We start from the raw sequence: 21,295 nt of genomic DNA, 5'->3' as shown, positions 1-21,295 counted from the left end.
GAGAATTAAACCCTCAGAAAAATTTAAACCTTTTGCATCATAATTATTTTTCTGAGCTTTTTCTCACTAAACTCCAAGTCAGATTTAATTTAATTCTTTATGCTTTTGATATATCTTATATATATATATATCTTTTCTTTTTCATTCACATATAACATTTAGAAAGAAATATTTGGAATAAAACTATTCTTTACTGATTTGTTAATCATATTATTCTATTAACTAAATAGAGTGTCATACGTCAGAGATGACTCAAGAGTTCTACAGAAAAATACTGTTGTCACGTCAGCGGTGACCTCATAGTGCTAAAGGTTAAGATTCCATTCATTTCTTTTTTTTTTCTTTTTTTTTTCTTTTTTTTTTTTCTTTTTTCTTCTTCTACTTCTTCTTCTTTCATTTTTTTTTCTTTTTATTCTTCTTTCACAAATGATCAACATTAAAAATTATCTCTCATTATTTCATTATCAAGCCTATCAAATATTTCAATATCAGCGTAGGTACTGTATCATAAACATCATCACGAGCGTAATAAACCGTCGTTGAATTAGATTAAAACTTTGTCATTAGATTATCAATGACATTACTTGACAGACTCGTTGTTTCGAACCAAAGGATTATGATTTAACAAATCAACAAAAAATCGATCCCATATTCGACGACCGCACGTTTGCCGAATGATTTCATTCAGTGATTATATCCCGTATGAATACGATTATTGTATTACAAATCTCATGACGCGATTATATCTCGTCATTCTATAAGATTAGACTTTGACGTTAGATTACCGCGATTTAGAGTCAGACCTTTTCATTTCATTTCATTTCATTTCATTTCATTTCATTTCTAGGCCAAGGGGTTAAGATTAAAAAAAAAAAAAAGTAAAGGTAGGAAAAGACAAAGAATATCAAATAAAATAACAATAATAATAATAATAATAATAATAATAATAATAATAATAATAATAATAATAATAATAATAATAATAATAATAATAATAATAATAATAATAATAAAAAGAACAAAAAACAAGAAAAGAAAAGAAAACGAAAAAAAAAGAGAAACAAGGAGATCTTAAAAAGAAAAAAAGATTCTAACGTTTCGTCCATAATTACTCGACGTATAGTCAAAAATATTCTTATTTTCTAAAGAAATAGTAGAAGAAGAAGAAGAAATGAAAAAGAAAGAGAGACAGTTAGAGAGAGAGAGAGAGAGAGAGAGAGAGAGAGAGAGAGAGAGAGAGAAAGAGAAAGGTCGACATGCGAGGCATCAATTAGTTGGTATATCGATTAACGAGTTTCCTTTAGCATCGAAAATCGAAGATCGAGGAATAAAGAAGGTAAAGGGAAAGATAGAAAGAGCTGACATACAAGGTGAAGGGAATCGATCGGATCGAGAATCATCTATAAGATAAATCTTTGAAGGATGATGGGAGAGGGAATGAAGGAAGGCAAGCAGGAAGGAAGGAAGGAAGGAAGGAAGGAAGGAAGGAAGGAAGGAAGGAAGAAGGAAGGAAGGAAGGAAGGAAAGAGGAACGAGGCCGAGGGTCTGACGCGCACGTGGCAAATCTTTCTCTCTCTTTCTCTCTAACATGCTCACTCGCTCAATCTTACCTACTCACTCACACTCACAGAATGATTCCTCAAAAGCAGATATATATATATATATATATATATAGAGAGAGAGAGAGAGAGAGAGAGAGACGCAGAGAGATGCGAAGCGCGAGTGTCCTTCGACGAGAGAGTACGATCGATGCTGCTTTTATCGCGAGACCCGTCGCGCTCCAAAGCTAACGAGCGAGCGAGCTAGCAAGCTAGATGCCTAACTTCTCTCTCTCTCTCTCTCTCTCTCTATCTCTCTCTCTCTCTTATACACACACACAGACACGCGTGCGCTAGTTAAATGCTTTTATTTTCCTCTTAAAGATATTCCACCCTTGAATATCGAGACGTTCTCCTGGCGTCGAAGGTAAACTTCGATGGAGATGCCAAAAAGACACGCACGCTAGGATTCGTAGGCGGCAGGTGAGCTACGGTAAAGTAAGAGTAAAAAAAGAAAAAAAGGGAGAGAAAGAGAGATAGATAGATAAATAGATAGATAGATAGATAGATAGATAGAGAGGGAAAGAGGGAGGGAGGGAGGAAAGAAGAGGGGGATGATGACGAAGAGAAAGAGATAGAGAGAGGATTGACGCGCGTGGGCGGCTGGCCATGGAACGATACGTCGAGCATAGTTTGCTTCTAGTAGGAAAAGTGGGAAAAGCTACCAAGGGAGAGAGATAGAGATAGAGAGGAAGAGAGAGAGAGAGAGAGAGAAAAAGACAGAGATAGAGATATATATGAGGATGATAAAGGGGTAGGTGGGTGTCGGGAAGGAAAAGCCGAAGGTGGGATAACGAGTCGAGCCGAACCGGCGCTGTTCTGGCACATGCGCGTCTTTTCCGGATTACCCGTACGGCTTTTAGACACGACAGTCCAATTGAGACCGCTCTACCGTACGCACCGTTCACTGATTCGCACCTAATTCGGACACACGCACACACACACACACACGCACACATATACACATACATATAACACACAGATCAAGGTTCCCGGCGATCCCTCTCCCTTTCGTAGATTAGTTTATCTCAGTGTCTGTCTCTTTCTTTTTCTACTTCTATCTTTCTACTCTTTATCTTTCTCTATCACTATCTTTCTATCTCTCTCTCTCTCTCTCTCTCTCTCTCTCTCTCTCTCTCTCTCTCTCTCTCTCTCTCTCTTATTATCTCTGTTTATTCATTCTTTTCTATTCATTCATTCTCTCTTTCTTATCCGTTCATCATCTATCTCACATCCAACTTATTCGTTCATTCCTCTGCTACATATTATTATTATTATTATTATTATTATTATTATTATTATTATTATTATTATTATTATTGTTATTATTATAGTTATTATTTGACTGGTTCGTTCGTCTATCGTCATCATAGACGATGAAAAGTCTAGGAGGAGGAGGAGTTGTTTCAGAGTGCACTCGCACGATAACTCGAATCTATGCTTTCGGTGCTAATTGCTGTTGCTCGAATTATTATTGTTGTTGCTGCTGTTGCTTCTACCTCTGCTGATATTGCCGTTCCTTTTATTCAGGCGTGGGAGGGGGGGGGAAGAGGGGGAGAGGAGGGGTTATCGATGAGTATTATTATACGTCATTGTTGTTAGTCGTTCAACAACAATCATTGTCGTCGTCGTTGTCGTCGTCTTTGTCGTTGATGTTAACAACGATGATTTATTTGGGGGTGCGCCTGTTATGATCTTTGGTTTATATAAAAAAAAAAGTGAGGTCAGGGAGAAAACGGCGTGTCGTGTTAAAAAAAAAGGAAAGAAAGAAAAAAGAAAAAGAAATAAAGAACAAAAAAGAGAAAAAAAGAGAACGCAAGAAGTAGAAAAATAAGAAACAAGCGCAGATTATTCTTATCGTTTTTATTATTATTAACATTATTATTATTAATAGATATTATTATTAGCGATAATTGGTATAATAATATTAAAAAATGTTAAAGAAATTATCTGTTTATCGCGAATGTTTCGTTGCGTTTGACGTCTCATGTGCGTTTCTCTTCGATCGTCTCGTTCGAGAGACGCAGGAAGACAGGGAGCTGTCGCGACAGCGGCGGCTCGAGTAGAAGGAGAAGGGGGTAGAAGGAGGAGATAGAAGGGGAAGGCAAAACGATAAGAGGAGGAGAAGGAGGAGGAGGAGGTGATGGTAGTAGTGGTGGTGGTAATGGTGGTGGTGGTGGTGGTGGTAATGGTGGGGTGGTGGTGGTGGTGATGTTGGTGGTGGTAGTGTTGGTGGTAGCGGAGGTGGTGGAAGAGTGGACGTAGTAGGTGTAACGTCGCCGTCGTCGTCGTAACGCGACGAGCGAGTAGTAGTAGTGACACGACGAAACTAAGTGGCCGCGAACGTGAGTCGGGTTCGATACGTAACCGCGAATCTCGTGAACGAGGAAGTGCGTGCGTGCGAGTAGTAATTACTTTAAGGGAGGAAGAGGAAGAGGAAGAAGAAGAAGAAGAAGAAGAGGAAGAGGAAGTAAAATTAAAAGAAAAAGAAGGATAGGAGAAAGAAGATAAAGAATAAAAAGATAAGAAAAAAGATAAAGTAAAAGAAGAGAAGAGAAAGAAAAAGAGGAGGAGAAGAAGTGGAAGTGGAAAGAAGGGGGAAAAGGAGGAAGCGGAAGAAGTTAGTAGTAGAAGAAGAAGAAGAAGAAGAAGAAGATAAGATAAACAGGAGGAGGAAGAAGAAAGAAGGAGGGGAAGGAGGAGGTGAAAGGAGAATAGAAAAGGATTCCTGCTGCTCCTCCGTCGTCTGCCCTCCCCTATTTTCTTCCTACCTCCCTCCCCGACGCGTCGCGGTCGCCGTCGCCGTCGTCGCTGTCGCCGTCGCCGTCGCCGTCGCCGTCGCCGTCCTCGTCATCCTCGTCGATTTCGTCTCGTCGCAGCTCTTCATCCGGTTGGCTGTCGTGCGACGACGCGTCGTACGCGCACGGTCTTTCTCTACTTTCTAGCTCGGCTAGTCGAGCTCGAGTCGAGTCGAGTCGAGTCGAATCCGAGTCGAGTCGAGTCGAGTCGAGTCGAGTCGAGTCGAGTGGAGCGAAGAGTTCGGTCTACGACGTCGTCGTCGTCGTCGTCGTCGTCGTCGTCTGGGTTGGTGGTAGTCCAGTCCAGTTCTCTTCGTCCGTCGTCGTCTTCGTCTTCGTCGTCGTTGTCGTCGTCGTTGTCGTCGTCGTCGTCGTCGTCGTAGTCGTCGTCGGGGCAGCAGCGGCGACAAGCGGCGGCGGCCGACAACATCACGCGTCGTCGTCGTCGTCGTCGTCGTCGTCGTTCTCCTCGTCGTCGTCGTCGTCGTCGTCGTCATCGTCGTCGTCGTCGTCGTCGTCGTTCTCCCTGTCCTCGCGTCCACGTCGTCTTTAACGTGACGGTGAGGTGCGCGCGCGATCCCGTTTTTTTTTTTTCTCGTCTAGGGAATCGAACGTGCCGATTCGTTGGCGGCAAGCACGACGGCGGTGTGCTTCGAAATCGCGAATAAATGTGTCGGTCACGGTACAAGACGTGAGAAGAAGCGGGGGCCACCGGCAAGCCGAGGTTTATTTTTAGTGGCAAGCGCCAAGCAGTAAGGCGGAGTGGTATAAACGGCGCGCACAGTGGCCCGATGAAGCGGCGTATGTGACATCAAATTTCTCCTCTCTTGCCACCTCGAGAACGGACACCCCGAGACATCTCGCCGTCGGACCATCCACGGTGAGTATTCGATTGATTCGCTATTCCGACTCGCGAGTAGCCGCCCCCTTCCGAACGTCCAGGGTAACCTCCACCCATCCCTCGCTCTCTCTCCTCTCTCTTGAGAGAGCACACCTACGCTCTCTTTCTCTATATCTCTCTCTCTCTCTCTCTCTTTCTATCTCTATCTCTATCTCTATCTTTCTTTCTCTCTCTCTCTCTCTCTCTCTCTCTCTCTCTCTCTATCTCTCTCTCTCTCTCTCTTTTGCCCCTTTCTCTCTCTCCTCGTCGCTTCGACGTTCGCTCGACCAACCAACCATCCACCACCACCCCCACCAGGGTTGCTCTGACTCGGCCAAGGAGAAGCGGAACAAGAAGAAGAAGTAGACGAGGATAAAGAAGAAGAGGAAGAAGAGAGAGAGAGAGTGTGTGTTCCACGATCGCAGGTGGAATCGTGAAAATTATGTAACGACCGCCGGCTCCGGGTCCGGCCAGGGCCACCGAAAGACGCTTCTCCTCTTTCCTCTTGCGCATTTCTCTCTCTCTCTCTCTCTCTCGCTCACACGCACATTTCCTCCTCCTCCTCCTGCTCCACCTCCTTCATCTTTCCTCCTCTTAACCTTCTCTCTCGCTGTCTCTCTCTCTCTCTCTCTCTCTCTCTCTCTTTCTCCCTCTCGGCCGCCACCCCTTCTCGACGAACATTATTTCGGGAGTGCCAGGCCAGGCAGAGCTCGAGGTTGCTCGTATGCTTTCTGCTTCTAACTACTATTGCTGATGTTGCTGCTGTTGGTGCTGGTGCTGCTGCTGTTACTTCTACTCCTCTAGAACACGTACGAGAGAGCGTTCTAGTCCCCGTGTGTCCCGGGATCGAGCAAGCGCATTATTCCCCAGAACCCTGAGCGCGGTTTTGCTCGACGAATGTTCCTGAACCCGCCGCCTCGTGGCTCCGTTATCGAAATATTCTATTCCAAGGGAAATATACGTTAGACCTTATTACAAATACTTCATTTCGTCTTTCTCCTCCTCCTCCTCTTCCTCCTTCTCCTCCTCTTCTTCCTTCTCCTCCTCCTCCTTTCTTTTCTTTTCTTTCTTTCTTTCTTCATTTACATATCTCTTTCTCTTTTTCTCGCTATCTGTCCATCTCTCTTCCTCTCTCCTTATCGTAAGATACGACCCGTCCCGTTGTAAGAGTAAAAGAATAAGCACGATAAGCCGAGGGGGTTATACTCCCGAGGCCTCACTCCACCCTTTCTCCACCCAAGCCTTCCTCTTCCCCCCACCCACCCACACCCACACCCCCGACCCCACCCCCTTTTGTTCTTTTTCCGTTCGATGCGTTCCTCGATGGCAAGATACGAGCGAGACCCGCCTTTGTCCTGCTTTCATGGTATCGACCCTACACGGCTGACCTAGACTCACTTACATTTTCCAAGCTGTGGGGCCTACTCACCGATCTAATCCTCCTCCTCCTCCTCTCTCTCTTTCTCTTTCCCTCTTTCTCTCTCTCTCCTTTTCTCCAACATGTTCCTCTTTGCATCTCTCTCTCTCTCTCTTGCACTCTCTCTATTGCTAAATTTCTAATGAAATTCCAAACTTTTCGTTGAAATACAAACGACGACGACGACGACGACGACGACGACGACGACGACGACGACGACGACGATGACGAAGACGACGACGACGATGAAGACGATAAAGACGACGAAGTATAAAGTAGGAGTGTGCGCGCAAGAATGTGGGATACAGAGTAGGTACAAACTGTGTCGATATTTATGACGCGGTTCTCTCTTGCACTTCTAACACATTCGCGGACTCGGGAAGAAATTGATAAAATCTCGGCAATATCGGGCGGGGATTCTTGGAAACGCGTTAACGCGTCTTGGCACGTTTTCTTGGTACCGAACGAAGATGAGAGACGGAGACAGATACAGAGAAAGATATATATATATATATATATATATATATATATATAGAGAGAGAGAGAGAGAGAGAGAGAGAAAGAGAGATGCCATAAGGCATCTCTCTAACACTTGAGTTTCTTCACCCGGATTATATATCTTCTTTTCTATTTTTCATTCTATTCGAATTCTTTCCTAGATACATACATACATACGTACATATATACATACATACATACATACATATAATATATATACATACATATATACGTACATATATATATATATATGCATACACATAGATATACATAGATATAGATATATATCTCAATGATGTCTTATACGTATATACCTATATATACTTACATATCTATGGATCGCAGAAAAATTATGTAGACATACCGGTAGTATCGGCTGAAAAGGAGTTGGAGGAGAATTGTAGGTGGAAAGAATCTTTACGGTGGATGCACAGTTTCAAGGATTCTATCGGAAATTCTTTACAGCTTCTCTATCTCTCTCCCTCTCTCTCTCTCTCTCTATATATATATATATACATATCTCTCTATATATCTCTTTCTCTTTTTTCATCATCGTTTCTCTTCCTTTTTCTCATATAAACTGTGAACATTTGGTTTACATATGAACAAAAATTCCTCTATTATAATTCATTTTGCCTTTGCAATAAAAAAAAAAAAAAAAAAAAAAAGTAAAAGAACAGTGATGACGACGACGATTATGACGATGGTGATGATACGATCTATATATATAGAAATTCTACGAGTAAATTGTGGAATTCTAGTTTCTAAGAGACAGAGAGAGAGAGAGAGAGAGAGAGAGAGAGATAGAATCATTCCTTCCTAATATCCTGCCAACGTAAATTGGTATCCTCGCCCAGAGGAAATTGAAAGTTGCTACCTTGAACGATACTACAGCTTCGATCAAAAAAATTTTTCACTCTAGTCTTCTAGTTTAAAAATTTTGCAAAATACAAAATTGAATTAATAAAAAGGTCACGGATAAGAGTTAAGCGATTCTCTCTCTCTCTCTCTCTCTCTTCTTTTTTAATCTAGAAGCTCGTTGGTTTTTTACGATCTGCAGAAAGATAACGAAAAGAAAAAAAAAGAAAAAAAAAAGGAAAAAACGAAGAAGAAGAAGAAGAAGAAGAAGAAGGAAAAAGCTAGGAAAAGAAAAAAGAAATAAGCCTAGAAAAAGTAAGTCTCGGAGAGCGATCGATTTTCTTTTTTTTTTTTTTTTGAATCATCCAAGAGAGATCATCCCTAGTACTATCCACAGATCCTTCTACGAGATCAAAAATCCCTTTTATTATTATTTTTTTTTTATTTCTGTTACTCTCGCTCTCTTTCTTTTTTTTTTTTTTTTTTTATCTAAACAATTATTTCAACCTCTCCTTAAGAAGAGGATATTTTGCAAATATATTTGCTAGCTCTCTCTCTACTCTCTTTCTCTCTCTCTTAGGTATTATAACGTTTTATTTGTTTTTATATTTTCTATTTTGTTTTCTTTATCGTATTATAAACGAACGATTTAACTGTTGAAAACAAAGTTGCTCAATCGGTAAGGCTTACTACATCAAACAGTTTCATTCTGTTTCCGGTAAGAACGATACTAAGAACCCAGAGCTCTTTCTCATCGTGTGATCGTTCTTTATCTCTTTTCATCTTCCATACTTGGGCGTACGTGTATATATATATATATATATATATATATATATATATATATATATATATATATATAACATGTATGTATGTATATATGTATCTGTATATGTATGTATGCATGTATGTATGTATGTAGGTCGATCGACCCACGTACCGGTTCGAGACTTATCCAAACGTGTCGTTTCGATGTCTTATACTAAGAGCAGCTCACATATCGTTTTGCATTCGTTTGCAATTTAAAGATTTTCTGTATCTTCCTTTTGATCCCTCTTCTTATTTTTTCCCTTTTTTTTTCTTTTTTTTTTTTTCTTTTCTTTTCTTTTCTTTTCTTTTTCTTCTTCTCTTCTCGTCATTCTTTCTTATACGATTAAATACGTACAAGATATTTTCCCATTAATTTTGCCATCTGATGGGATTGAAAAGATTAGAAATTAGAATCTTTATAGATATTTTTAAAACGTGGATAAATATTTCTTTTCAAAAATTTAATTTTTATATAAATGTATAACTACATAACATGTACAAAATATTAGAGCATAAAAATGACATAAACATATATATATATATAATTAATACATACATACGTAGTAGATTTTTTGAAACGTAAACGAAAAAAAAAAAATAGGAAAAAAGAAAAGCGAAAGAAAGAAAAAGAAAAGAAATTCCGTAAAACTTCTATAGATAGATCAGTGTTTCTATCCATTGTCTTTTTTCTTTCTCTTTTTTTATCATTTCGTAATCTTCAGTGATAATACGTTTATTTTTTTTTTTTTCCCCCCGATGTAGATACCGTCAAACTCTTGATATTTATTGAAAGTAAGCTGCCACTGGTGGGAGTTCAGGAGGGTCACGGGTGTTCGAGGGGGTTGCGTGGGGTGGTTGAGGCCGTGTCTCGTTCGAGTACTTTGGCACACCGTTATAATTCAACGTTTTATCACGCGACCTACTACTTTGAGATATTACCACTGTCTTATTGATCCGTCCGACCGTGCGCTTGGCCTTTAAAATTGTCCAACTATCAATATTATAGACATATCGATGCGTCCGAACTTGATATCTTTTCTGTGCCTTAGAGGTTTTATCCTTTACTTTGCCATGTCTTTTTATACCTACTTTTTTTATGTTACCAACGTATAAGGGTTTGATAAAAGTTCTTAAAAGGCCTTGTTCGAAATCGAAACGTTTACGAAACGTTTGTAGTTTTACGATTTTATTAGAATAAAATAAATAATAATAGAAGAAAAATATATATATATATATATATATATATATTTAATATATAAATAATATATATATATATAATATATATAATAATATATATAATATATAAATAATATATATAATAATAATAATATATAAATAATATATATAATTAATATATAAATAATATATATAATAATAATAAAGATATATATATATATATATATATATATATATATATTAAAAGTCTCGGGAAAGAAAGAAAAAAAAAAGGAAAAAAATTTTTGTTTGCTAGGAACATTTTTTGAATCAGCTAGTAACATTTAGAGCAGACCAGACTGTATCTGTATACATACATATACATACATATACTGTATCTGTATATATACACATATATGTATATGTATATATATATATATATATATGTAAGGTAAGAAAATACAAATGAGTTAACCAGTTAACGTTAAAACGACTAAGATTTATACGATCGTAACCAGGGCTATTGTAATCGATGACTTTGTTCTTGGAAAAGCACTGGAGCCTAGGAGGTGTTTATAGGTCGAGCTAAATGTTTTTCGTTCCTACGTGTTCACGGTTTACTTCTTTTACTTCCTTCATTGTAGTTCCAACTAGAAGACCCTGGTCTGTCTACTTACGTCTTTATCTACTTTTTTCTCTTTCTTCTTCTTTCTTCTCTCTCTCTCTCTCTCTCTCTCTCTCTCTCTCTCTCTCTCTCTCTCTCTTTCTCTCTTTCTCTTTCTTTCACCTCGGTCAAGTTGTACTTTATTTTTATTTTTATTTTCTTTCTTCTTCTTTTTCTTTTTTTACAAACTTTTTCGTACACACTTTCAAATACAATCATAAATTTTTGAAATGATTCGTTTTTAAAAAGTTTGTTAAAGGAAAGACTAATCAATCGCGAACGCGTACTTGAAGTTTGAATGTCAGGGTAATCAGAAAATAAGTCTTGTTAACATTAGGAATTTATATGGCAGAGCAGAAAAAAGAAAAAATGTTGAGACTTCTTCTACTAGCTTTATTTCTTTCCATAACGTAGTTTCAATCGAAAAATAATCCTGATATGCGTCTACGTATACTGCAGTTCTTATCTACTTTTTTTTTCTCTCTCTCTCTCTCTCTCTCTTTCTCTCTCTCTCCTTTCACCCTCGCTCGACTTGTATCCCATTTTCTTTTCTTTTCTCCCTTTTTTACTAACTTTTTTTCGTACACGTTTCAAATAAATACAATTATAAATTTTTGAAGCGTTCGTTTATAAAGTTTGCTCTAAGAAAAAAAAATAAAAAAAAAAAAAAAGATTAATCAAACGTGTACGCGTACTTGAAGGTTGTTGAACATTAAATTAACCAAAAAAGTTTTGTTAAATCAGGACGGTTAACTAATAACTGTTAAACTCTTAGATAACGGTAATTCTTTTTTTTCTTCTTCTTCTTTTTTTTTTTTATTTTTTTTTTTATTTTTTATTTTTTCTTCCTCTTCTCCGGTGTCTTCGGTTAAATACTTGTTAGAACGAATTATCGCTTCTTCGTAATTTTTTTTTTCCCTTCCTTTTTCTTTTCCTTTTCTTTCTTATCTAAAGTTTCACAGAGAAATTTCAACAGACCAGTTCTTAAATAGAGCAATTTTTTTTTTCTTTTTATTTACTTTTTTCTTTCTTCAAATTGTCCGTAAAATTCTAAACATTTAACCGAACATTTTCTTCGTAAATTCCGTTCCGTAAATTCCGATTCATACCGATCCTAGTGACAAAATTTCCTAACCGTAATGCGGATACGGTGATTGGATACAAAAAAAAAAAAAAAAAAGGAAGAAAAAAGAAAAAAAGAAAAAAGAAAAAAAAAAGAAGATAAAAGAAAAGAAAAAACAAATGCAAGCTAAATCATATATCGAAAACAAATCTACATTCGCGTTACGTCTTACGCTAATGAAAACAAAATTAATACCCACTTAATTGTGCTTATTTCAATTTCCAGATGTGCATATGTAGATTAAAAGTAGTCGAGCGGTGAGATGGGATGGAGTGGGGTGGCGATTGAGGAGGGGGAAGGATAAGTTCACGCGTTTTTTCAATCCTTTTTTTTTCTCTTTTTTTTTTTCTCTCTTTTTTTTTTTTATGGATGATTCAAAAAGTAGGACGAGGTGAAATGTTACCTTGTTATTATCAATCAACGGAGAAACTTCGTTAATATCGATGATATATCTTTGACGTAATAAATCGATTACATCGGAAGGTGCGTTGACGGATTAAGGAATTTAACGATCGATGAAAGTAAGATAGAGAAAAATAGAAAAAGATAGAAAGATAGATCGAAATAGAGAGAGAGAGAGAGAGAGAGAGAGAGAAAGAGAGAGAGAGAGAGAGAGAGAGAGAGAGAGAGACGAAAAAGAAAAACGAAATGTCTCGCGATAGTTTGAATGATCGATCTACGATCGATCGACTGACGTATTTCGATTTATTTACTCGATAAGATCGGTGTAAAGTAAGTGGTTTTTAATTAAAAGTCCACTTTCGTTCGATAAATTTGAAAAGTTATTTTTCCTGTTTGAAGGGGGCAAAAAAGAGAAAAGAATGGAGGAGAATAAAAAAGATAGAGAGGGGGAGAGAGAGAGAGAGAGAAGAGAGAAGAGAAAGAACGAATGAAAGAAAGAGAGAAAGAAATAACAAGCTATCGATTTTCATTCTCTCTCTCTCTATCTCTCTATCTCTCTCTCTCTCTCTTTCCCTCTCTTATTCATTCTTCAGATATCGCAGGATCCTATGAATGCAAAAATATGTTGTCTGTTGGTGGGTACAAACTCCATTGTTGATAATCACGAAGCGTGGCACGATAGATAATTGCAATTGGTCACGCGATACTCTTTCTACGCATAATACCGCGCCGACATTTGCACCCTCGAATTATAATAACAATACCGTCGAGAGAGGTAGGTAGAAAAAGAAAAGGAATGGAAGGAAAAAAAAAGAGGCAAAAAGAGAGAGAAAGAGAGAGAGAGAGAGAAAAAAAAATGTATTTCCTATACTACCGTTCTCCTACTTCCTCGAACGGCTCGCTCAACGCCGAAATTTTCGTTTTCGGGCTCGTGACTCTTCGCGGATCCTCTTGACGTTAAGCATTACGTTTTTATTTTTAAATCGGGCATGTCGAACTCGTGACCCACGACAGAATTCCTTCTGCTCCAATAAAATGCGAACCCTCTCCTCCTCCTCCTCTTCCTCCTCCTCCTTCACCTCTTCCTCCACTTCCTCCTCCTCCTTCTCCCTCTTTCCCCTTCTACTCTTGCCACCTCTCACCACCTTTACTCCTCTTCCTCTCATCCTCCTTCTCCTTCTCCTTCTCTTTCTCCTTCTTCTCCTACTCTTAACTCCTACTTCTACTTCTACTCCTACTACTTCTTCAACGTCTCTTCTTCTACTTCTTCTTCTTCTTCTTCTTCTTCTTTTTCTTCTTCTTCTTCTTCTTCTTTTTCTACTGGGTGGGCCAAAAGTTTCTAGCCGATTTTAAACAATTATTTTATTCTTTTCTTTCTTTTTCTTTTTCTTTTTCCGAGGCTTTTATTACATTATTTTTCTTTTTTTTTCTCTTTTTTTTTCTTTTTTTTTTTTTAACACTATCCAATGAAAATAATTTTCATGTCGAACAAACGTTTCGGTTGGTACTTCGATATCGTTGCGGAATCATTTGTTTTGGTCACATCGAGTCATATATATATATTAATTTTGTTTAATCTCGTTGTTTTTTTTTTTTTTTCTTTTTTCTTTTTTTTTTTTTTTTTTTTTTTTTTTTTGTTGAGGGAAAGGGTTTTTCACCGAAGAGAATCGATTAGTTTCGATTGGCACTTTGATTGTCAGATTAGAGATCGATATTATTTAATTTAATTTGATTGGTATTCGATTATTACCATCATGTCAAAATAAAATCACTAGGAATCTTAACGTTTCATGGGGATTAATTTAATATTATCTGATTAAAATAAAATTTCGTTTGATATTATTTAAAGAAAGAAAGAAAGAAAGAAAGAAAAAAAATTGTTTCTTTTTCTCTCTTTTTATTTTTTTTTCGTTTTGTTTTGTTTTTGTCATACCTAAGTAGAGAGAAACGATTCATTTCGGTTGGTACTTCATTATAAGAATAAAATCAGTAGCGTTTTCAGCGCTATACTTACGACCGAGACCTATAATTTTATTAATAGAATTTACGTTCGTCTTACGAGCCAGTTCTAACTTGTTCTATACTCTTTTCATTTCTTTTTTCTTTTTTTTTCTTTTTTTTTTTTTGTTTTTTCTTCTTTTACTTTTCTTCCTTTTTTCGCAATTCTTTCTTCTTCTTCTTCTTCTTCTTCTTTTAAAGAAAACATTTCAATTATGTTTCCAGAAGTAAATATTCTACTATTTGATGAAGAATCGTAAAGGAGATAAGTTATCAACTATATATATAAATACATACATACATATATATATATATATATATATACATATACATTCTTAAATACCAATTTATATATATATATATATGTATGTATGTATGTACTAAATATATGTTCTTAAATACAAGTTTAACACTTGCAAAGTTAAATAGCTGTGATTCAAAATTGGATTTTATAGCGAGGTTAAGAGGATAGAATTTATATACGTCTTCTCTCTCTCTCTCTCTCTCTCTCTCTCTCTCTCTCTCTCTCTCTCTCTTTCTCTATCTATCTATCTATCTATCTATCTCTTTCTCGAGAAAGAGAGAACCTCACAACGGAAAACTAGATTATCCGTTTCTCACAAACCTATGTACGATTCTATGAGTCTTGGGCTAGGCTGGTCGTTAAATAATGTGTTACGTCGGCAAATTGCCAAATTATGTCCCGTCAATGAAACACGTCCGTTCTCCTCGACATTCGATTAATCCTCGTGATATTAAAGATTTATCAAAAAAAGAAAAAAAAAAAAAAAAAAAAAAGAAAAAAAAGAAAAAAAAAAGAGAAGAAAAGACAGAAAGAAAGAAAGAAAAAAAAAGGGGATAAATCTTTGAAGCATTACTTAATTTCTTTTCTTTTTTTCTCCTTTTGTTCTTTTTTTTTTTTTTTTTTTTTTTTTGTTACACTAATGCAAAAAATTATTATGTTGTGCCAAATCATTTTAGTAATTTTATTAATCGAACTTACACTTCGAGAGGGGAAAAAAAAAGAAAAAAAAATGAAAAAAGAAATAAACGATTATCCTTATGACTAATGATTGTTCACGTCGCAAGTAATTGTATATTTTACAAATAAAGAAGAAAAAGGAGGAAAGAGAGATGGGGGGAGGGGCCGGGGGTAAAAAAAAGATAGAAAGAAAGAACGAAGAAAAGGGAGAAAAAAACAAGAATCATACACATAATTATCTTTTATTCTTTAAACGCGAACATAAATTATTCTCAAGTACATTCTATTAATTCTATATCGGACCATAAACTTCAAGGAATATTAGTAATAATATTAATAATAATAATAAAAAAAAAAAAAAAAAAAAAAAAAAACAAACAAATAAAACAAACGAAACAATCATTCTGCCAATTGCTTATGTCATAGATAATATTTATATTTTTTTTTCTCTTTCTTCCTTCTTCTTCTTTTTTTCTTTTTTTCTTTTTTTTGTATTCCGGTCAGAGCTTCGATCGAAACAGTCCGTAACTTTATTTCGCTGACCTTTACTATTATACGCCGTCACTTCCAATGTCCAATGTTGTTCGAAGAAACTCAGTCATTTATTACACCTTTCTCTCTCTCTCTCTCTCTCTCTCTCTCTCTCTCTCTATCTCTCTCTATCTCTCTCTATCTTTCTCTATCTCTCTCTATCTCTCTTACTCTCTCTGATAAGTTGGTATATCTAAGAGAGAAAGAGAAAGTGTGTATAGTCCACGTGATCATTTATATGTATATATTATGCTCGTTTATTGTCGACATCATGGACGATGAGATACACTTTTAAAGTTTCACGAGCTTTAAAAGAAGCCTCGACTGTGCGACATAAAAAATTGTTCTCCGGTTAAACGCATAAAAACCCTTAAAACCTTCGATCGATTTTTTTTTCTTTTTCTTTTCTTTTATTTTCCCTCTCTTTCCCTCTCTCTCTCTCTCTCTCTCTCTCTTTCTCTCTCTCTCTCTTTCTCTTTCTCTCTCTCTTTCCCTCTCTCTCTCTCTCTCTCTCTCTCTCTCTCTCTCTCTCGAAGGAGTATGCGTGACCTTGTGATTTCTTCACGATGAAGGGAGAGGATGATTTAATGTCGTGAATACGGCGTTCCAAGTTTCATTTAAAATTCACCGTGTTTACGTGGTGTCCTCCTACCGAAGTAGAATACAAGAAGGAAGACAAAAGAAAAAAAAAAAAAAAAAGAAAAAAAGAAAAGAAGAAAAAAAGAAAGAAAAAGAAAAGAAAAAGAGATATCTCCGTTAATTGAGTGATAATCAAGATGGCGTGACATTACGGAGTCTACGATTATCATGTTACTCGTCTTGTTATTCTTTTTTTGTATTTTTTTTTTGTTTTTTTTCCTCCCCGAGCGAAATATTAACATCGACGTATTGTGTCAGACTAATTAAGAGGTTTCATTGGATATATTTATATATATTTATATATATATATATATATATATATATATATATATATATGTATATGTATATATATATATATACACACACACATAAGTAGTACGCGCATGAAGTCATAAAACGGATGTATGACTTCAGAGAGCATTAATTAATGACGCACCATGTTTTATATGTTTCCATTTTTTTTTATCTCTCCTTTTTTTCTTCTTCTTCTTCCTCTTCTTCTTATTCTCCTTTTTCTTTCTCTTCTTTTTTTTTTTTTTCTCTTTTTTTTTTTTTTTTTTTTTTTTATTTTTATACAAGTCAGACACGACAAATAGATAGTCTAAATAACGTGGGCGTTCGATGTGATCAAGCTTGGCCAACATTCACGTGTGGATAATTCTTTTGCCAGTGTCTGTTAGATTGTTTATTATTTAATCAAAATGATATCGATAATAATCGAATAATACGGATTATCGACGATTCAATAATTTTCATTAATTATTTTGGATTTAAATTCGTAATAAAATTTTTCTCCACGGTAATCCGTTTATAAGTTCTGACAATTAATGCGAGCCAAATAATTATTCAAATTCACGACGATCCAATAATTTTATTATTCGTTTCGAATAATATTTACAATAATTCCTTTTTCCTTTTTTCATTTTTTTTCTGTTCTTTTTTTTTCTTTTTTTTTTTCTTTTTTTCATTCAATTCGTTTAATTCTGACGATTAATATACGTCAAATATTATTTAATATTCGACGATGCAATAATTTCGATGCAATGGTAACTTGTTTAGTTTTAACGATTAGTAATTAATCGAATATATTAAAATGGACCGACATTATGACACGATGATAATAATTCATAAACGATATCATTGGTGGAACTCGACGAAACTTTCTCTTCTTTTAATTATTAACTTGTTAATCGTTTTTAGATATATTTATATATAGATACAAATGATAAAGATTTTGTAATTTATAAATGATTACGATCGAACATATACAAATTATCTATTTTTAAATGATATACATTTATAATTTTGATATTACAATTTTGATATTATCATTATAAATGACGATATATTATTATTATATAAATCATTGTTGATAAGTAAAAACAATGGGGATAGGAGGTATGCATGAAAATCTTACTAACGTTTATTATTATTTATTAAACGATATAACTCATCGTGTGTAAATTAGTACAAGTCGATTATTTAAAATGGCAAACGATGTAACAATTCATAAAAGATCTCTAAGCCAAGAAAATTCTTAAAGTGGGTCATGAGCCTAGGCAACTAGATACACTCTTGGAAATCTCTATACGTATGTCTGCCAAATTTTACGAAGAAAACAGGACATCTTTAGCTATCTCGATGCGACCAGACGAAAAACTGGACCATCTTCTATCTCTATCGGAATATAGAACTAGAACGAGATATCTCTCTCTCTCTCTCTCTCTTTTTTTTTCTCTTAATCAAAACTAAAGAAATTTTATCATTATCTTAACAACTTCAGACATACTTCAATGGACATTTGCACACGCGTCTCGTTCCAAGTTATTTATCTCCATCATTTTATATTTTAAAAATATCAAAGTATGCGTGATATCAATAAAAAAAAAAAAAAAAAAAAAAAAAAAAGAAAATAAGAAAGAAAGAGATAAAAAGAAAGAAATTAAAGCGATCTGAAATGTTCTTTCATTCTCTCTTTCTCTCTTTTTCTATCCTTCTCTTCATGTAACAATAAGAAGTGTCGAAGTGTTGTGCGTGTGCGTGATCGATAAAAAAAAAAAAACAAAAAAAACAAAAAAAAGAAAAAAGAAAAAAGACAAGAAAAAACAGGACAAAAAAAAAGAAGAAACGAAAGTGATCTAAATTAAGTTCTTTTACTCTCTTTCTCTCTCACCCATTCCGCCCCCCCTCCACCCTCTCTCTCGCTCTCTCTCTCTCTTTTCTTTCTTTTTCTTTCTTTTTTTTCTCAGATGCGTAGAACAAACAGAGATAAGTGTGAAACGCGATAAGCCATCCCTGGCTGGTTTTTAAGAATCGATCGCGTAAAAGGGTACGAGCCGGAGAAAAGTATGCGCATGCGCACTTCTTCTCTTACCTCTTTTCTCTCTCTCTCTCTCTCTCTCTCTCTCTCTCCCTCTTTTGCTCTCTTTTTCATTCTCCCCCCTCCCTTCTTTTCTCTTTTTTTTTTTTCCTTTCCTCTCTCTTTATTCACTCCTTTACTCTCTTTAGCTGTCGTGTAACTTCGATAAGTGGACTTGTTAACTCGCAGAAAATTAACTAGCATAATATTGCCACACTCGAAATATATAATATAATCGGTATTGATAATAATAATAATAATATATATATATATAGATGGAGACACCTACTCTACGACAACTATCGATATTCTAAATCCATTTAATTTCTATTTTGTCTATGATAATCAGTTTTCAGTTATTGAAAATGATAGATCCAATCAATAAACGAATTACATAAATCAATAGGATTAATAGGAAGTTATCGTTTCTCTCTCTTTTTCTCTCTCTCTATGTGTATGTTTATTTTTGAAAAAAAAAAATTTATATATTTATACGATAATTATAATTGTTATAACTGTTGAAACGTTGAAACGAAAGGGATTTTGTAATTATAAGAATATTAATTAGTCCAATCTTTTTTTCTTACGTTTCTATGAGACCTGATTAATACAATAAAAAAAGAGAGAGAAAGAGAGAGAAAGAGAGAAAAAGAGAGAGAGAGAGAGAGAGAGAGAAAGGGTAAGGAGAGAAAAGGATCGTGTTTTCGTGTTTATTGAGTATCCAAGATCGTTATTAACTTTTCTCGTGGCCGATTCAATGGCAGTCACAGCAGTACAACGTGTAAGGGTAACTGTGCCATTATTGATATCCGATGACACTCGCCTATATCGGTTATTCCTGTACGGATTTTGTGGCACGTTCTCTACGTTCGAGAGATATCGTTATTCCGTACAACACCAGCTCTATGACCTGTTTAGGTTACGTTCCAGTAACTTACTTTTGTATAAGAACTGGGATCGATTGTCCCAGCAACATTAATTCCTATTACAATGAATCATATTTTATATATATATATATATATATATATTTATTTATTTATTTGTTATATTCATAGGCTAGTACTCTTAATTTAAGACATTCATTTTGCAAAGTAAAAGAAATTTTATATATATATATATATGTGTGTGTGTGTGTGTGATCATATCATTAGATGATATTATTATTGAATCTTTGTAGATGATAGAAAATTCTATGAAATTTTTTTAATGATTCCCAATTCTTTATTACTAATTGATATGAAATATTTATATGAAATATTTCAGAGAGAGAGAGAGAGAGAGAGAGAGAGAGAGAGAGAGAGAGAGAGAGAGAGAGAGAGAGGGAGGGAGGGAGGAGAAGCGTGTTCTCATAATAAAAAAAATAAAAAAAATAAATGAAAAATTAAAAGATATTCAGTGACAATTAGGAATGACCTGATTCGTCAGGTTATTATTAAAATTTATTCATTGAAAATTATTCATCCTAAAATTTGGATAAAATATTTTTTGGAAAGAAAGAGAGAGAGAGAAAGAGCTGAGAAAGGATTAGAAATGTTTTCTTGTGGAATGAATTTCTAAATTTCTAAGAAACTAAAAAACTCGGTGACAATTTTTAATGACCCGTTTTTCAAGCCCCGGATCTTTCTAAAGTTTTTATAACGAGGAAGAGAGGAAGAGGAAAAGAGAAAGAGAGAGAGAGAAAGAGAGAGAGAGAGAGAGAGAGAGAGAGAGAGAGAGAGAGAGAGTGAGAGATGAGAATTTTATTCGTCCTTCAACATGAAGTACTTCGGCCCTGGACTTTATATAATCCAGCTCAAATATGGTATAATAAAAAGAAAACTACAAAAAGAAAAAAAAAAAAAGAAACGAAAAAAGAAGAAAAAATATATATATAAAAATCTGTATGAAACATTTCAAATCATAATTTTCGCTTAAGCTTTTCCTCGTGAATATAGCAAATTCCTCATTTTCCAATCCTTGTCTTTCTTGTCGTTTCTACCTAATAATATAATCCATGCAAAGATGTTAAAACAAAAAGAAAAAGAAAAAAAAACAAAAAAAAGAGAATAAAAAGGAAAAAAAGAAGGAAGATAGGAAAAGAAACGAGAGGAAAAATTGGAATAAAAATAAAAATCTGTAGGTAATTTGACATCGTAATTTTCCTGAAAGCTTGTGCCCTTGTAAGGGTATTAATTTCTCCTTCTCCTTTTTTTCTCTCGAATGCGTAATAAAAAAGATTAAAAAGAAAAAGAAAAGAAACAAAAAAAAGAAATAAAGAAAAAAGAAGAAAAAAAATTAAATACAAATTATATAAAAGTGAAAAAAGAAATTAAAAAGAAAGAAAAAAGAAAAAAAAAATAAAAGAGAAAAAGAAAAAAGAAAAAAAGAGGAAAAATCTGTACATGAAACAGTTGATATTATAATTTTCACGAGGACGCTTGTCCTCGTATAAGCATATTAATTTTTCCTTTCCTTTTTATCTTTTTTTATTTTTCGAATATGTAATAAAAAAGAAAAAAAAAAAAAAATAAAAAAAGAAAAAAAAAGAGAAAAGAGAAAAAAAATAGATAAACAAATAAAAGATAAAAAATAAAATAAAGTAAAAAA

At 34.9% G+C, this 21,295-nt stretch overlaps 1 protein-coding gene across 11 annotated transcripts in view; it reads left to right on the top strand.

Annotated features, from left to right (window-relative positions):
* Positions 1-3,842: 3,842 nt before the first annotated feature.
* The window catches only part of PMCA (plasma membrane calcium-transporting ATPase 3), a 105,236-nt gene continuing 87,783 nt past the window's right edge, over positions 3,843-21,295 (top strand). For 8 of the 11 annotated variants that reach the window (XR_004838957.2, XR_004838954.2, XR_004838956.2 and 5 more), the window contains exon 1: positions 3,844-5,276. The gene's annotated coding sequence lies outside the window, so the exon portion shown is untranslated. Of the gene's footprint in view, positions 5,277-21,295 lie in introns of all 11 variants that reach the window. The other 3 variants (XM_035872623.2, XM_035872621.2, XM_035872619.2) reach the window with 2 other exon arrangements.

The sequence above is a fragment of the Vespa mandarinia genome, chromosome 23 (assembly GCF_050613455.1).
Source record: "Vespa mandarinia isolate Hongniang chromosome 23, ASM5061345v1, whole genome shotgun sequence".
NCBI lineage: Eukaryota > Metazoa > Arthropoda > Insecta > Hymenoptera > Vespidae > Vespa > Vespa mandarinia.
Note: the sequence above shows the minus strand (reverse complement) of the source record. Positions and strands in the feature narration are given on the sequence as shown.